The 15,177-nt window shown below is 42.9% G+C and overlaps 1 protein-coding gene across 2 annotated transcripts in view; it reads right to left on the minus strand.

Annotated features, from left to right (window-relative positions):
- Positions 1 to 15,177, minus strand: part of MXD4 (MAX dimerization protein 4) — a 39,554-nt gene that overhangs the window by 8,411 nt on the left and 15,966 nt on the right. The window lies entirely within an intron of this gene.

A 15,177-nucleotide genomic window follows, 5' to 3' on the forward strand; every position in this document is an offset into this window, starting at 1 on the left:
CAAACTAGAAAGCAGCTGGCAATACAACAGCCCATGGAACTACTACTTGACCTATCCAAAACAAGGCAGTGGCCAACCAAAGAACTGCATGGGAGTGTGTTTCTGCAGTTACATCCTAAAGAAAATCTCTCCTGTTTTAATTCGCAGCCCTTGAACAGGAACCCACATGGTTAAGAAATGGCTGTGGAAGTGCTTCCATGAATAACTGCTATCCTCCTTTCTGGCAGCCTGTTACAGGCTGAGCAAAACCATGACCTGGAGCTGACATTGCCCTCACAGCCATAAGAGGAACTGAAGCAGATCCCAAGAGTGAGGTGAATAATCATCTTTTTCAAATTTGCTCGACATTGCATGAAGGAAACAAACACTGCAGGGAATTCAACACTTCTGGTTGAGAACGAACTTTCTTTTGAACAATGAGTTCCGAACCACAGTCCAGCATCAGTTTGGACAAACACTCTTCAGCAGGATTTAATATGCACCAAATGACAAATTAAACATTTGTAATTGGAATGATTAGTGCAATGTGAAAACAACCTGAGAATTAATGGTGAAAAAACCCAAAGGAAAACAGAATTAATACAGAACAGTAATGACTACAAACTCACACATGTAGTTCTGTCTGCTTATAAATCAGCACTGTACTAGCTAAGAAACCACAAAGCATTTCCATAAAATTTAAAATTTTTTCTTTAAGCCACTTAGGGAAAAAGGATTTTTGGTAAAAATCTGATTCACAAGAGAAAACTGCCGACAGACTTTTTGTTTAGGTCTGGGGTTTGTTTTTAAATACAAGGTTCTAAACTTAAGCATCTAAATGCTTTTATTTAAACAACACCAACAAAGACTGGCTGAAGTATTCACAAAAATTGCCCATCGGATCCCCTGAGGCTGCTACCTTAAACTAGAATATCAATCTTTAAAATAGTGAAATACCCAAATTAAGGACTACTGGTATTTATACAGAAAATCTTAATGAGGCAAATTTTTATTTCTGCATCTGTAATCTCTAAGAACTGCCTGAGGTAGTTGCATTTTAAATACAAAAAGTTGTGTCAGGGACTAAATTCAAATAATCTTCTTGTTTTCTAATGGCCTCTGAACATACCCATATGAGCGTGCTGTTTCACTCAGCCCAACTGTACTTAGACTGATGACAAGAAAGTGGGGACTGAAGATGAAGGAGTATATGGGAAGGAAGAGGAGAAGCATGGTACCAAATAGTAAATAGAGAGGTAAACACCGAGAAATGGAATGAGCAATATACTTGGAGCCATTGAAAGTCTGACAAGGAATATACAGAACTGTTGATCTGAGATTTATTTAGTATTAATTCTGAAAAACATTAATTAAACCAGACATCATACTGAACTTATCTGCCTCTTGCTATTTGAGGAAAGTCTGCTTACCACAAGGAGAAGAAAGCAAGGCTTTAGTGCACTTCCTTGCCATCAACTGGGGAGTTCACAGAAATATCACCAAGGTTCAGGGGCATGGCCGTGTGCCTTTTTAAAGCACAAACTCTTTTATGTTACCTGCCAGCCCAACAGAGCAGGACTTTACAGAAGTGCCAGGAAGAACATGGGACTGAATATAAGAAGAGCATTTTAAGTGACCAGTGAGAAGAATTAAAAGGGCTGAATATTAACAAAACTACTTTAAGGCTTTTTCAGTACTACCAGCTGATACTGATAGCAGTTAATGTACTAAACACACTTGCTGAAAGACCTCCTGTAACTTCACCTTTTTTTCTTAAAAGGACTTTTTCTTTCATCTAATTACTCAACACGTATGAATCCCTTACAGATTTTAAAGCATAAGCTTTACATAGATCTTTCCATAAATGCAGACATGTGACTAATTAATGTATTATAATCAATAGCATAGATTGTGAGTGTACAAAAAGAAAACCAGCCCACCACAACTCCTCTAGTACTGGAGTGAATATCCCCCCATTTTTCATCTTGCACATCTTAGAAAAAACTGTAAGAATGTAAGAAAACATTTCAGGCATGTTACATTAACAGATCACACCAGCAGGAACAAGGGACTCAAACTTCACAGCAGATAAGTTGTCTCGTACAGACTCTGCCAGCACTAATTTCTCTCTTTTTCTGCAGGGACCTGACAGCTTTTGCTTTTCCTCAGCTGCCTGTGACCACAGGAGGAGGGAAAGGCACTCACAGAGGTAATCACAGCCAGAGCTGCTTTGTGTTTTGCAGCTCACGCCTTAAATTCCACCTAAAAAAATAACAAAAAGAAAGGAAAAAAAAAACAACCAGCAGCCTGGTGTCAGAGCAACAGGGTAACAGTCTCTGTGCATGAAACATGGTTGAAGTTGGGTAATTACACTCTGCTCCAGCTCCCAACCCCAGTGTGAACACCAGAGCTGACAAGAAAAGGGCAATTTCCTCACCTCAGGTGGATGCACAGAAATATCCCCCTCATCACTGATACTGATTTCATCTGGGAAGGCAGAGATCTAAAAATGCCATCCAAAATCCAAATCAATCCTGCAGCTCTCTGTTTTGGGTGTAGCCCCACATATGGAGAGGTGCATGGGTGCCCAGTCTGATTTATCTCATTGTCCTTTGTGCCAGATGATAAAGGGCTTTCAGATGTTCAAGACTCCAGTGCTTCCCCATAGGCAGGATCACAGCAGGGTCCTCTGAGTCTGCTTTACAGCTCTTCTAGTGCTTGATAAGCCCGGGCTGGTCAGCATTCCAGGGCAGGGGCCATGTCTAGCAGCTGTCTAGTGGTTCCTCACATTCACATAAAGGACAAAGCCACCTGCTGACAACTGACCCAAAGGCTACCAGCAGGAACTGCCTTAAACTGGTTTTGAGTCCATGTAAGCCACGATGGGCAGTAGAGGCAGGGCTTTCAGAGCCCATGGCTGAATGAACCCTGGAGCCCCACAGCATGGAGGGACAAAGCAGCAAAAAGGGGGTATTAAGACTTTTCCTACATAACAAGGACATCCACCAGAAGACCATCACAGGAAGACCACTCACTGACTCTAGTCTTTGGAGACTCCAGTTTGATCAAGTGTTTGGCTGTGAAAGGGCAAGTTCATCAATTCTCAAAGAAAGGGTTGCCATACAAAGGTATATTAAGATCTTTGACCCTAATCAATTTCAAAATTGTGTTGAGTCTATTAAATTATAGTCAATAAGCTTTACTGCCTATATGAAATCCCAGATGTAAATCCAAGCAGCACACCAAGAAATGGAATACTAAGATGCAGAAAAAAAAAAAAAGGAAACAAGAAAGTCCATTGTTCACCCTGGATAATCTTCATTCCAAGGAAACTGCAACAACTCCAAGAAATTCCTACAACTACTTGACAGGCGGTTGCAATGGGAACAAAATACTTCTCTGTAAGGCTAAATAATACAACAAAAGGCAATGGCTGTGGATTCAGAGGTTCACGATGGACACCAGAAAACAAATTTTTTATTGGGGCCGTGGTGAACAACCAGAACAGGTTGCCCAGAAAGGCAGCCCTTGGAGATTCCTAAAGATTTACCCAGACAGAGCCATAAACCCTCACAGACACACATCCACATCTATGAACATGTAAATCCAAGATTGCCTGTAACCCTTCAGCATTTGACTCACACGATTGCTCCCATTCATGTACCGGCAAAACATCCCCAGCTGTGTGGTTTAAACCTTGCCACTCTGACTGACAGACTACTGGTAGGTTTGTGGAGTGACCTGATCCACTGCAGCCTTTCCACAGGGGCTCTCCAGGGCTTTGTCAGGTCCAGCACAGCAGAGGAAATGGCCTGCAGCCAGTCAGACAGCAGATAGCTGTTCAAGTAGTAGCTGCACAGTTTTTTGACAGCAGCAAAGGTGTGTTTCCTAAACCATTCAAGTATAAATCTACAGGCTTTATTTAGAGACCACTGAGCTGCACAAAGCCAGCTGCAAAGGCAAGGTGCATAACCCAAATGAGCTGCTCAGTCCTCAGCATGGCGTGCCTCAGCCAGGCTCCGGTGACATTAAATGGCCACAGACACTCATGATACAGGGTGACATTACTGAGTTCCTGTGAAATGTGTGCCTGTCCATCCTGCCACCCCAGCTGGGCACTCCCTGCAGACAAGCTTCCAACAGCCCTCCACGTGTTTATGGTAGGTAGCACAGGGTGGGCATTTCCTGGAAGCTGCATCCAAAGATAAACAGTTCCCACTGCTGGCATCATGTTCCTGACTGCCAGAGGTCACTTGCTGAAAGTGTCAGAAGGGCCATGTTCATCTGTTTTGAACAATTGTGAGCAAGAGCATAAAGCTCACTACAGAGAAGTCAAATTCATGACAAGTGTTCACCTCGCACATCCTCCAGGTCTCACTCCACCGCCCCCACAGAGCGCAAGAATGACTCTCACATGTACCCATTCTCTGCTGGCCCAGAGCTGGCTGTAGAAAGGAAGGAGCAACTCCATCAGCAGTCTGTCATCCTGTGGGAAGTCCCAGAACAGTTCTGTCTGGTCCACACCTGCTCCCTGCTACTAGCAGATTGCACAGTCTGGCAATGGAGCTGTCCTGGCCATACTGGCATCTTAGACATGCAGCATCTCCAGCTGATGGAGGAAGGATATGGAAGGTTAGGAAATGGCCAAAAAGCCACTAAACGTCTGTATTCCCACACTGAATGTCCTGATTTTCCCTTCATGCTGGCTCCAGCAGTTCGCAGGGTTAGACATGATGTTGCTTCCACATGCACAGCCCATTGTATCTCTCACCAGAGTGCACCACTGAAGCAGGCATGAAATAATGCTGCCCCTCACAAGCAGGCCCTAACTGTGCTTTCCGTAGGGTACCTTAGTGCTAAAAACACTTGTGTGACTGAACATGTGTCTATGTTTCAGATGTCCCAATTTTACTCCATTAAACTAGCTCTGTGTACAGTAGGTTGACATACCCTTGAATCAACTGCTAGATATATTTGTTTGGTGCTCTTCTAAAAAAAAAAGGACACTATAGCTCAAACTCAAGCAATGCAATCACTACAAGCCACACCAGTGAGAATAAGCAATAGATTTGAAATATATGTAAAAATTAAAAGTTCGTCATTTCTGTACATAAACCATTTTGGTCCAAAAACCAGACAGCATCACACCCTATCACAAAGCAAATTCAGTACAAACTTAATAAAACGAAACCCCAACTTCAAAGAATAGAAACATATTTGAAATTAATCTAGAAGACACATTATTACAACCTGGACAGAGTTACCTAAGCCTTTCAGATTCCTTCTCTAATGTTACACTTTTTTTTCCACATTCAAACCTATCCTGGTGCTGTGCAATGAAGTTAATACACAAAGGTTTAAATATAGAGCAGTTACTAGATTTTTCATTGTTGCATAAGGACTGTGTAATCTGGCTTAATAATGTGCACAGGGTAAAGTCAGAGAAGAATCTCTGCACCAAAAATTCATTTCTGGAGTCAAATGTTATCCAGATACACTATGAACCAAAACAGTCTGGTCCGAGCCCACAACTTTGGGTCAGAGACACCAGCAGTGAACTAATGGCTGTGTTCCCTCCTTAAAGAAAGGTGAATTTATCTCCCTGCCAGACATGAAATTCAGCATAAAACACAGAAGCGAGCTAACTGCAATTGTAAGACAGTCATGTTTTTACAGGAAGACTCTTCACAGATTTATTTATGAAATGCAAATACCTGCGTACAGGGAACACTCGAGTTTTAGACAGAATCAGCAAAGAGAAGCTCAGGATACTTTGTGATGGGCACTGGGTCAGGATGAACACTGACAGCATCATTACTCATAAACATCATTATTTCAAAGTTTTTAAAATATGCAGAAATGTAGCAGTAAAAACTTCCCCAGTGTGACTTCAGGGTTCACCTGCCACCAAGGCAAATTGAGGGCGAGAAACTCTGCCTGTCCTCTGATACCAGCTTCTATCCCTTCTTATTGGAGCTTGACACAACAAGGCAACATCTTTTAAGGTCTGCAGCTCTTTTTATTCTGTGCACAGTCACACCCTGAAGTGGTGACAAAATTTTGCTGCAAATTGTTTTAATGGTACTGAAAATTTAATATATTCATACTATTTTGCATAGTCCTGGATATCATGGCCACATATGCAATGTTGGTAATCATGTAATTATATACCCAACTCTGCTTAGTAGAAGCTGGTACTCAAGCATAGTTCCCTCGCTCCTCTTTAAGCTAACACTTTAATAAAGTGTCAGGAATTACATATTTACAGCTCTACAAGACTTTTTGTAAGCTACCAAAGATGACTTTGTACTAATTAAAACACATTTGTTTACAAAGGCATTTAAAGAGATTATTTATAAGCTTCCAGCTTACGAAATCACAGAAATTCAATCAGATAAATGGTTCTAAAGAAACCTATTTATTAATGATTCAGACAGTATTTAGCATATCTCCAGCAAAATGGACATAAACATAATGGAAGATAACAACCCTCCACTGCAATAAAAAAATCCTGTTTCTTTCAGATTTATTTAACTCAGAAACACTTTTAATACTTTCTCTTCCACAAAGGATACCTCAAATACTTCTTTTTTTCTAAAGGATGCTCTAGCTCACACTTGAGCTGCACAATCTATTTCAAATACACAACAAATATGCTTTAGTGAAAAGGAAAAAAAACCTCTTAGTATTAAAGCACTGTACCATAGCAAGGCACCCAGTGTGCAGATTGCTCTGAGATGTGTGAAAAGCTTGCTCACAGCTGAGTGCCTTGGAGTCAAACCCAGAAAATGCAGTCTTGCTCTTACAGCAAACCTCTTGGCTTTTTATTATCCAAGGAAAGATAAACTAAACACCAGGAAGCTGAGGGTCTTTTTCATGGTAAAAACAAATGCCTGAAGTTTGCCCACTGGTGAAGATTCATCCAAGGCATTTTTTGTCTGTGTCTAACACCTCATAGGGCCTGTGCAACTAAATTCTGAAGTAAAGCCCACATAGAAACTAACAGGGAGGAAGAGCAGTGAGTGCCTAATTGCAGTGATTGTTACTGAATTAAATGCAACAGCCCTGCAACCCCCTGCTTTATTTACTGTGGTATTAACTGGGAGTTTCATCCTCAATATGCATTTCCAGCATGCTGAATACTTCTGTGCATCTGCTCTGCTGAACTGAAAGCAGCCACCTTGGAAGTGTCCAAACATGGGATAACAATTGCTGCAAGTGCCTCTTACCATCACAAGCTTTCAGAGAGTCAGTGCTGCTCTGGACTTATCTGCAAGTTTTCACAAGAATGCTGCTCAGCAATGTCTGGTGCTGTTCCCGATGCTAAGGAAATAGAAGGAAACCTCTGCTGCCTGTAAACACAGCCTATTATTTCCATGTTTTGCGTATTTTATCACTCTGAAAAATACTTTGGTTCTTTTACACTATATCTAAACGCACATTTCAGCAGTTACAGTGCATTTAATTTACTTTCCCTTAGTGCCACTTCAGCCCACTAGCTGAGTCCAGTCTCCACACTTGACACACTTTCACCTTCCAAAAGATGCCACTTGTTCACATTTTAGAACACACACACATGGAACCAGAACTTACTTCTACATCTTTCAGTACACGTAAGTTAATGGAAGCATCTGCAGTGCCACAAATGCATGCGTTTTTGGCCAGTTAAGTCTCTTGGCAGCAGTGCACAGAAAGCTAGCTGGAATGCAAACTGGGAACAGGTGAATAGTAGCTGGTCTGTGAGAGGGAAGCTGCTGACTCCTGAAAGAGGGAATATCTGGCAGACCTTGCTGCCCATGTTGCTTCCTCTGTCTCTCCCACCATTACATGTCCCTCCAGTGGCTCCCTGCTGAATGCAGTGACAGTTCCCTGTCCTAAGTTACAAGCATTGGGCTACATCATCATCTCCTCATCTCTTAAAATTCTCACAAGGAGACTTTGATGCACTTTATGCTCTGTTCCCACCAGAAGGTGAGCTGTGGTTACCCATGCACTGCCATAAGCCAGGGACATCAGCTAAGAAGGGCAAATGACAGCAGCTCCCAAGGCTTGCTTTGGGCTGGAATGACCCTGCAAAGCAACGTAGACAACACCAGCACGAGAGACCTGAGCAGAGCCTCAGCAGCTGGTGGCTTGCCAGACTGCCCACATGCTGTCCCTTCAGGAACCTACCCAGCAGCAGAAGCAGACAGACTGATGAGCGTCCCAGAGTTACATCTGACTTTGGCCACCAGAAGAAACAAAAGCCCTGTGGCAGAGTTAGTGCCTGTTGCTGTACTGCTCCTTAACCTTCTCCCACTCGAGCTCCCTGCCTGCAAAGTGAGCAGGAGCTGTCAGAAGCGTGCGAGGTGTGACAGGGATGTGTCACACGACGGTGCACGCTCACCCACGTCCTTGCACCGCCTGCGGACCAAGCCTGCAGCAGAGGAGGGGCTCAGAGGAGCCCTTGGGCAAGGCAAGCACAGGCAGGACCACCTCAGCAAGGACTCCAGTGCAGGGGGAACACCAGCAGCTCTCACTGGTATCTGTTTTACCCACTGGGGAACCAGAGTCATAGCCTCTGCAGCACTAAGAGCTGCAGGACCATCATCTGATCACTTTCATCTCCTCACCTTGTTTTTTTCTAGACTTGTCCCTGCAGGCAGGCTTTTCCTCACAGCTTTTCCCATGCTTCAGCCATCCCACTGTCTTAAGCTGCCCTTATCTGAAGAGCAGCCATGAAAGGTTTAAAAGCCCTTCATTGTTCTTGGGTCTCAGCAATAACTAACAGCAACACACAGAAATCGGAGATGTACTTCATGGGAAATGTCAACAGGAATTTACAAGCTATACAGGGATTCTCAAAAGCATCACAAGTGAAAGTAATGGCAGCTGGATATCATTTGTCTTTCCTGGATGGTATACATCATAAATTTACATGTATGAGATTCTACATCCTTTGACCATAGGCACTAAATCTCTGACCTTGCAAGAATCTGAAGCAACAGAAATCAAACATTATGCGAACAGCTGAAACCCATTGCAGTATGTTTTTACCCTTGTATGGATTTCTTTTCTTCTGCAAAAAGGGGGAAAAAAGGAGATTCCAATCTATATTTTAGCATTTCAGCCTTTAGGTTGTGCTCATCTATAAAGAACAGTTTTCTATATTTTAAACCTTCAAAGTCAACGTCAGACAAATAGGAACAATTCTTAGAGCTATAGAAAAGGAATTTCTTTTTCAGGTGTCTTCTATTTTTAGCCCTATTATCTACTGATTGTCTTTAACATTTACCTCTCTAACACTTTTAAGCAATAGTGAGGGAGGTGTCACATGGCACCACGAGCTCAGCATCACACAGTACCTCCCTAATCCAGGCAGATGAACAACAGTGCCTTGTAGAGAAATACATGAATGATGGAAATACCATCATACATACTGAAAACAGAGTCCACAAAAAACTAGTCAGCCATGCTTTTAATAAACTTATTTAATACTTCATTCAGCCAGCCACCCATTTGTTTTGCACATTAAAATGTGCACATTGCAATTTAGTAGTCCTCCTAAATTAGACCTCTCAAACCCATCTGTCTTACTGGCACTCAAGTTTCTTAGATTACACTTCAGGGAGACTCAAGTTTGTCTGCTACCTCAGAATAGTGTCAGACCCAATTAGATAAGGAAAGTGCTGCCACGAGATCATGCCATTACAGGATCAAGCAGTTGTAATTCCCACTTGACGTGACATGGAGGCACACACGTACTCACACACGCTGCCCAAGGAGTTCCAGCAGTGGGTCAGGACGTGCAGCAGTAAAACTTTGGCCCTCACTGGCAGTGGAGCACCACAAAGCAAATTTGCACAGCACATCCAAAGCCATGGTGTGAGTCTGCAGACCTGCAACAGGTGTGTTGGCTTTTGCCACCTTTCAAAGTACTCTTGTAAGGAATTTGTCAAGGACTGCAGAGTGGGTTAAAGAGAATGACATTCATTTAAACAAGGAAAAGCTGCGCAACAATAACAGGTTTGCGCTAGGTTTATACACAGAGGGGAACAGGATGATAGTGACGATTTTTCACAAATTAACCATTCACAACCAGGAGGCTGGAGAGGATGCAGTCTGTCTCCCCCAGAAGTGGCTCCTGGGAGCTGCATGTCCCTCTCACGTGGGGCTCCAGGACCAAGGTGCAGCTCAGCTCTGTGCACATGAGCTACACATTTATCGACTGACAACACCCCAGAGCAAGTCACTGCTTACAAATCAGCTCATGGCTTGAAACCGGCTTTAATTATCAGACTGTTTCCCCACATCAAAATGCTAAGCAAGAACATTGTGTCTCAGGACAGCTGCCAACAGGAAGGATCTTAAAAAAAAAAAAAGTGTGGGGGAGACTACAATGCTTAAATAAGCCTAGAGAAGTTGAGCTGCAGCACAGCACTAAGCCAAGAGAGCACACTACTGGGCCTAGTGAGCTTTTTCTGCCTAATTTTAAACCTCCCTATAGACCTACTTATTTTGTACGTATGTCAGAGGAGGGGAGAAATGTGTTCAAGATTTATTTTTTTTTAATACCACCGTATGATGCCAAATTAAAGGAGAGGCAAGTCAAGTTGAATTATTTTAGCTAAATTAAAAACATGCATTGCTGTCACACACTGAGCACAAAGCCTAGGGATAGCAGACAGCCAGAATTAGGCAGCCTCTTCCTACATCAACTTAAATGAGTGTGAAGCATTAATATTTGCAATACTGGATACCTGTGACTGTGGTTTTATTGTCTATTGTACCTCGATATCCAAATATCAAATATCCAGTTTAAGTAGCCTGACAAATGCTGTAGGGACTCCACATTCCACATGCACAAGGCACTGAAAGAAACAACAGCAATTTACAGCACAGTTTTAAAACCTCATCAGAGTTAAAGCAACTCTGTCTCCAGTTCAGCACCTAAACAATTACTTGGTCCTTCACAGTGGTAGGAAGTTTTAAGCTCTGATCAGGAAACTATCAGAAAGAGATATTTAGTGCTATGTGTTACTTTCATTTTTGCTTCTGCTATTACTTCCTCAGCACATGCACCTACCAAAGTCTCGTGGCCATCTTAGAGGGAGCAGCTAATGATGGCAGCTTGAGCATGCACAAATGAATTGACTTTATTGGGGAAGGAAGTGGTGGGTGTTGCTTTTACCAACAAGTGCAGATATTTGAGATGTGTTCCAGTGAAACAGCTGAGGTGCCCTGGGACAACAGCAGGGTGCCTGTTCCAGCCAGCTGAAGGCTGGTTCAGACCCCAAGTGAGAACAACAAAGGAAGAGAAGAAAAGAAATCACACTGAAGTAATTAAGAATACATGTCCCCAAATGTCTTGCTGTATGTCTCCAACTCCCTCACTTAAACCTTGTAATTAGAGGTGAATGGAAGACAGTGAGGTGTATGTATAAACAAATTTAGGGGAAGGACTAAATGCACTGACTGTAATTAAAGATGGTCACTTCCAAGGCTGCAATGGGTACTTTTACTTTCAGGTGAGTTAAAAGCTGAATAACACCTATTTCTGCCACCACCACCCCCCCCCCCCAAACAAAAAAAAAAGAAAAAAATCTGGCATCAAGGGACAACAGAGACTTGCAGATATCTGACAGTCCTGCCTCCAAGTTTAGATACAGCTTGCCACAACACCAGTAGTGCTTTGTTTTTAATTTAATTTCCAACCTATTTCCCTTTCCATTGAGCAGTATAAAACTAGTTGTCTCTGAGCCAGATAAGGTGCAATTGAGCAGAATCTGAAAATTATCCATCTGGGGAGGATAAGGTATGGAACATCTTTCAAAACTCTCCCTCCTTCTTTCTTCCCTGCAAAACTCAGCTCAGATTTCTTAAGTGCAGTGTCCTGAGGTTATCTGGCAATGGAAGGAAGCACCAGAAGTTTGGACTCACTTGCCATGTGAGTATGTAAAGTCAGGCAGTGGGAACCAAGACACCCAACAGTCTATTTAAAACACCTCTTAGCACCTACACCCAATAACTGCTTCTAGCAAACACACACAACAAGCTCCCAAATTTCCCTAGCAGAAATTATTTGCTCCACCCATGTTGTTCATTGCAGCAGGAAACACAACAGCACTTACCAATCGGGATTAAGTCAGCTTTCTTCGGGAATTATAGGGTTTGCTACCTTTATGTTTTGTAAATACCAGCTAATGTGCTATGTAAGACACAGAGTGTCTGTGCAGCTGGTATTTGCAAACACTGATGGTATTCCTAACTTCAATAGGAGCTGCTGAGTCCTGGCAGCAATTACATGCCAGGCAGGCCCCTTATTTAGCACCTTATATCTTCATTTAGTTACCCAAATTGAACCATCAAGGAAAGAAAAGCAGATAAATCTGTTAGGCATCAATCCCAAGGAGGCAGCTGGGAGAAGAGGACTCACCACTACTACTACAGCCTTTTACAGGCGTTTTACCACCTTCAGATGTAGTCTTTGACTGTTACACAAATCTGCCTTGTTGCAATAAGGTAGAACCTAATAAAGGCTTTCTTCATGTAGGGCATGTAGCCTGCAACCAGAGTTATTAGTTTTTCAAGTTAGAAGCATTGCAACATGACCTCATGTACATACATCCAAGCCCACACCTCTGCTGTGTCGGCTGTGCCAATCTCCATGCACGACAAAATTAGTCACACTAATTTGTGTAGAAAAAAGCTTGTGTAACATAAACTAGCATTAAACAATAATATTAGCCAACTGACATCCTTTGACAAGTCCTGTCACTGCTGCAGCCTAGAAGGATGTGTACATAGCTCAGCATATGTATTTCCATCTCAAAAGACAACACTTTACCAAAGTCCCAAAACAACTCTCTCCTTCCAAACATAGGGAAAGGTGGGTAGAAAGAATATCTTATCCATTCTTGGGGATTGCACAGGTCTTTAGGACAAGAGGAGTCAGTTTTTGAGTGGATCCCATGCACAAGGAAGGGGATGGGGAGAAGTTGGTTTTGGTTTTGCTTTTCTAAAAAAGGCCCAAGTTAAACTTCTGTGAAGGAACAGCATTATGCTTTTTCACATTTATGATCTGCTGTCTAAATGCTCATGCTCAGTACAGTTTCTGGAACCTTTTCTGCATCCTCCACAGCTGCCTGGATGTGATGCAGGGTTAAGCCTATAGGCAGGCACAGCTCCTACTGAAATTCCCTGGAAATGAGGCAGAGTTGGGCCCACAGTCTGCCAGTGTACCAAGGGGAAAAAACACAGATTAAAAACTACTTGACCTGCAAAGGAATTCTGTGCAGTAAATCTAAGCACAAGTGTCTGCTGACAGAGACCACGAGGGAAAAGGAGCATGAGCTACACCAGGGAAGTACACACCGTTCCATTCAGAAAGAGACATTTTGAATTTGGGACCAGGCCATGGTATATCCAATACCCAAGTGGGGTAGTCACTCCAGGGAAAGGAGTGCTAAAAATAGAGCTACAGATGCCAATACATCATGGAGCCAGGGAGAGGACAAGCAACTCACAAAACACGGCCACCTCCTCCAGCTGAGGTTGATTCCTTTTTCTCTCCAAGCAGGGGCACTGGGACGTGAATGCTTGTGACATACTTGGGAGAAAGTAAGCCAGCCTCCTGCAGATCTGGTGTGAATCCTGAGTGCAGAGCCAACCTTGCCTTAAAGAGCTGGAGCTGCACTGCTGACTGTCAGGCACATTTGCTACTTCTTCAAACCACAGCAGGTACCACTTCTGTATATTGGTCTGTGGGCTTCCACAGATCTGACTGGCTGGGATTCAGCCAAGGATTCCCATCACATTATGTAAGACTCATTTCAGAGGCCAGCTTCTTAAAGTCCATTAGCTGCCTAAATACCTTAAAAAAAAACAAAAACCAAATTCCAGCTCACTTGTCCAGATGTAGCTAAGCAAGCCTAAAAAACCCCTCTTTTTCAAAATACCTAATTCAACTTTTTTTTTTTTCTCATCCAATGAGGAGAGCAGTCACCATCAGGCCTCTCTTGCCCTATATGCAGGGAATCAGCACCTAACTGTCCTGAAAGTACCAGAAAGTCTGGCCCATCCATCTCTACTTAATACAAGTCCAGCCCACTCTCTCTGCCAGGCTGGATGAGAACTAGCCAGGTCAATTAGCAGATGCTGAAAACATAAACCACCTTCTACATAGTCCATTAGAAGCTGACATACTATGGACTTATGTTTGAAGAGAGGGATGAACAAATTCAAGTGGAAAAAAAAATGCATGCACTTGGTTTCTCACCCATCTGCTCCCTGCTGGCTGCTTGGCTGGCCAGGAAGCACAGAGCTTTCTGGAGCCCAGACCCAGGACTCCACTCATGCTCCACAGTCCAAAGCTGACTTCAGCAGGAAAAAGGACATTATAATTGAGTCCAAACTGTATTTTAGTCCCATCTTTCATTGCAAAATAGCAGCTTTGTCCAAAGCATGAGTATGTGTACATCTCTGATACCTGTAATATAACTTCCTGAGCAGATTAATTTTCAAGCTTTGTCTGCTTAATGCACTCCTCCTTTCCAAACCAGCAGTGAAGGTAGGAAGACACATTTGTTGGGAGTGCATCATCTGTGCACTGAAAAGACAGCAGTTCAGTGCATAAGCATCCACAGCAGTTATTGCAGCAGGTACTGCAGGACAAGTCACAGGTCCAGACACTTGCTGACTGCCCAGAGGGGCAACAGTGAGGAAATAACAGCATTTAAGTACAAAGCTTTGAACCTTCCAATTTCTTTAATTCCACAGATCTGTCAGACTCAGAAGCATGGGTCGCTTCAGCAAAAGCACAGGATTAAATCTCAGTTCTGCAGGTCCAGTTCTTTATAGACTTTGCTAAACAAGCTCTGCAAAAAAAATTATTACAGAGATTTTTAACACCTGGTAAGAGGGGCTTAAAGCTGACATTCAGCCTTCCACTGGCTGAGGCAACACCAGTCACCTCCTCACCACAGCTGGAACCTTTAGAGAAGCAGTCATAGCTGGGGAGGGGGAACAGATACCCAAACCAGGGTGGCTTCCAGCTCACAAAAGTCAAATCACATTCCTAAGACATTACCTTGCTTAAGGAGTGCAAAGGTATGTTTATTGCAATTCACTGGGATTGTAATAAACCACTTCACACCAACTAGGTGGTGTAAAAAAAAGTTCTCTTCTTGACAAGAAAACCAGAAGAAAGACCAAGTACAA

The sequence above is a fragment of the Fringilla coelebs genome (genome assembly GCF_963513975.1).
Source record: "Fringilla coelebs genome assembly, chromosome: 4".
Classification (NCBI taxonomy): domain Eukaryota; kingdom Metazoa; phylum Chordata; class Aves; order Passeriformes; family Fringillidae; genus Fringilla; species Fringilla coelebs.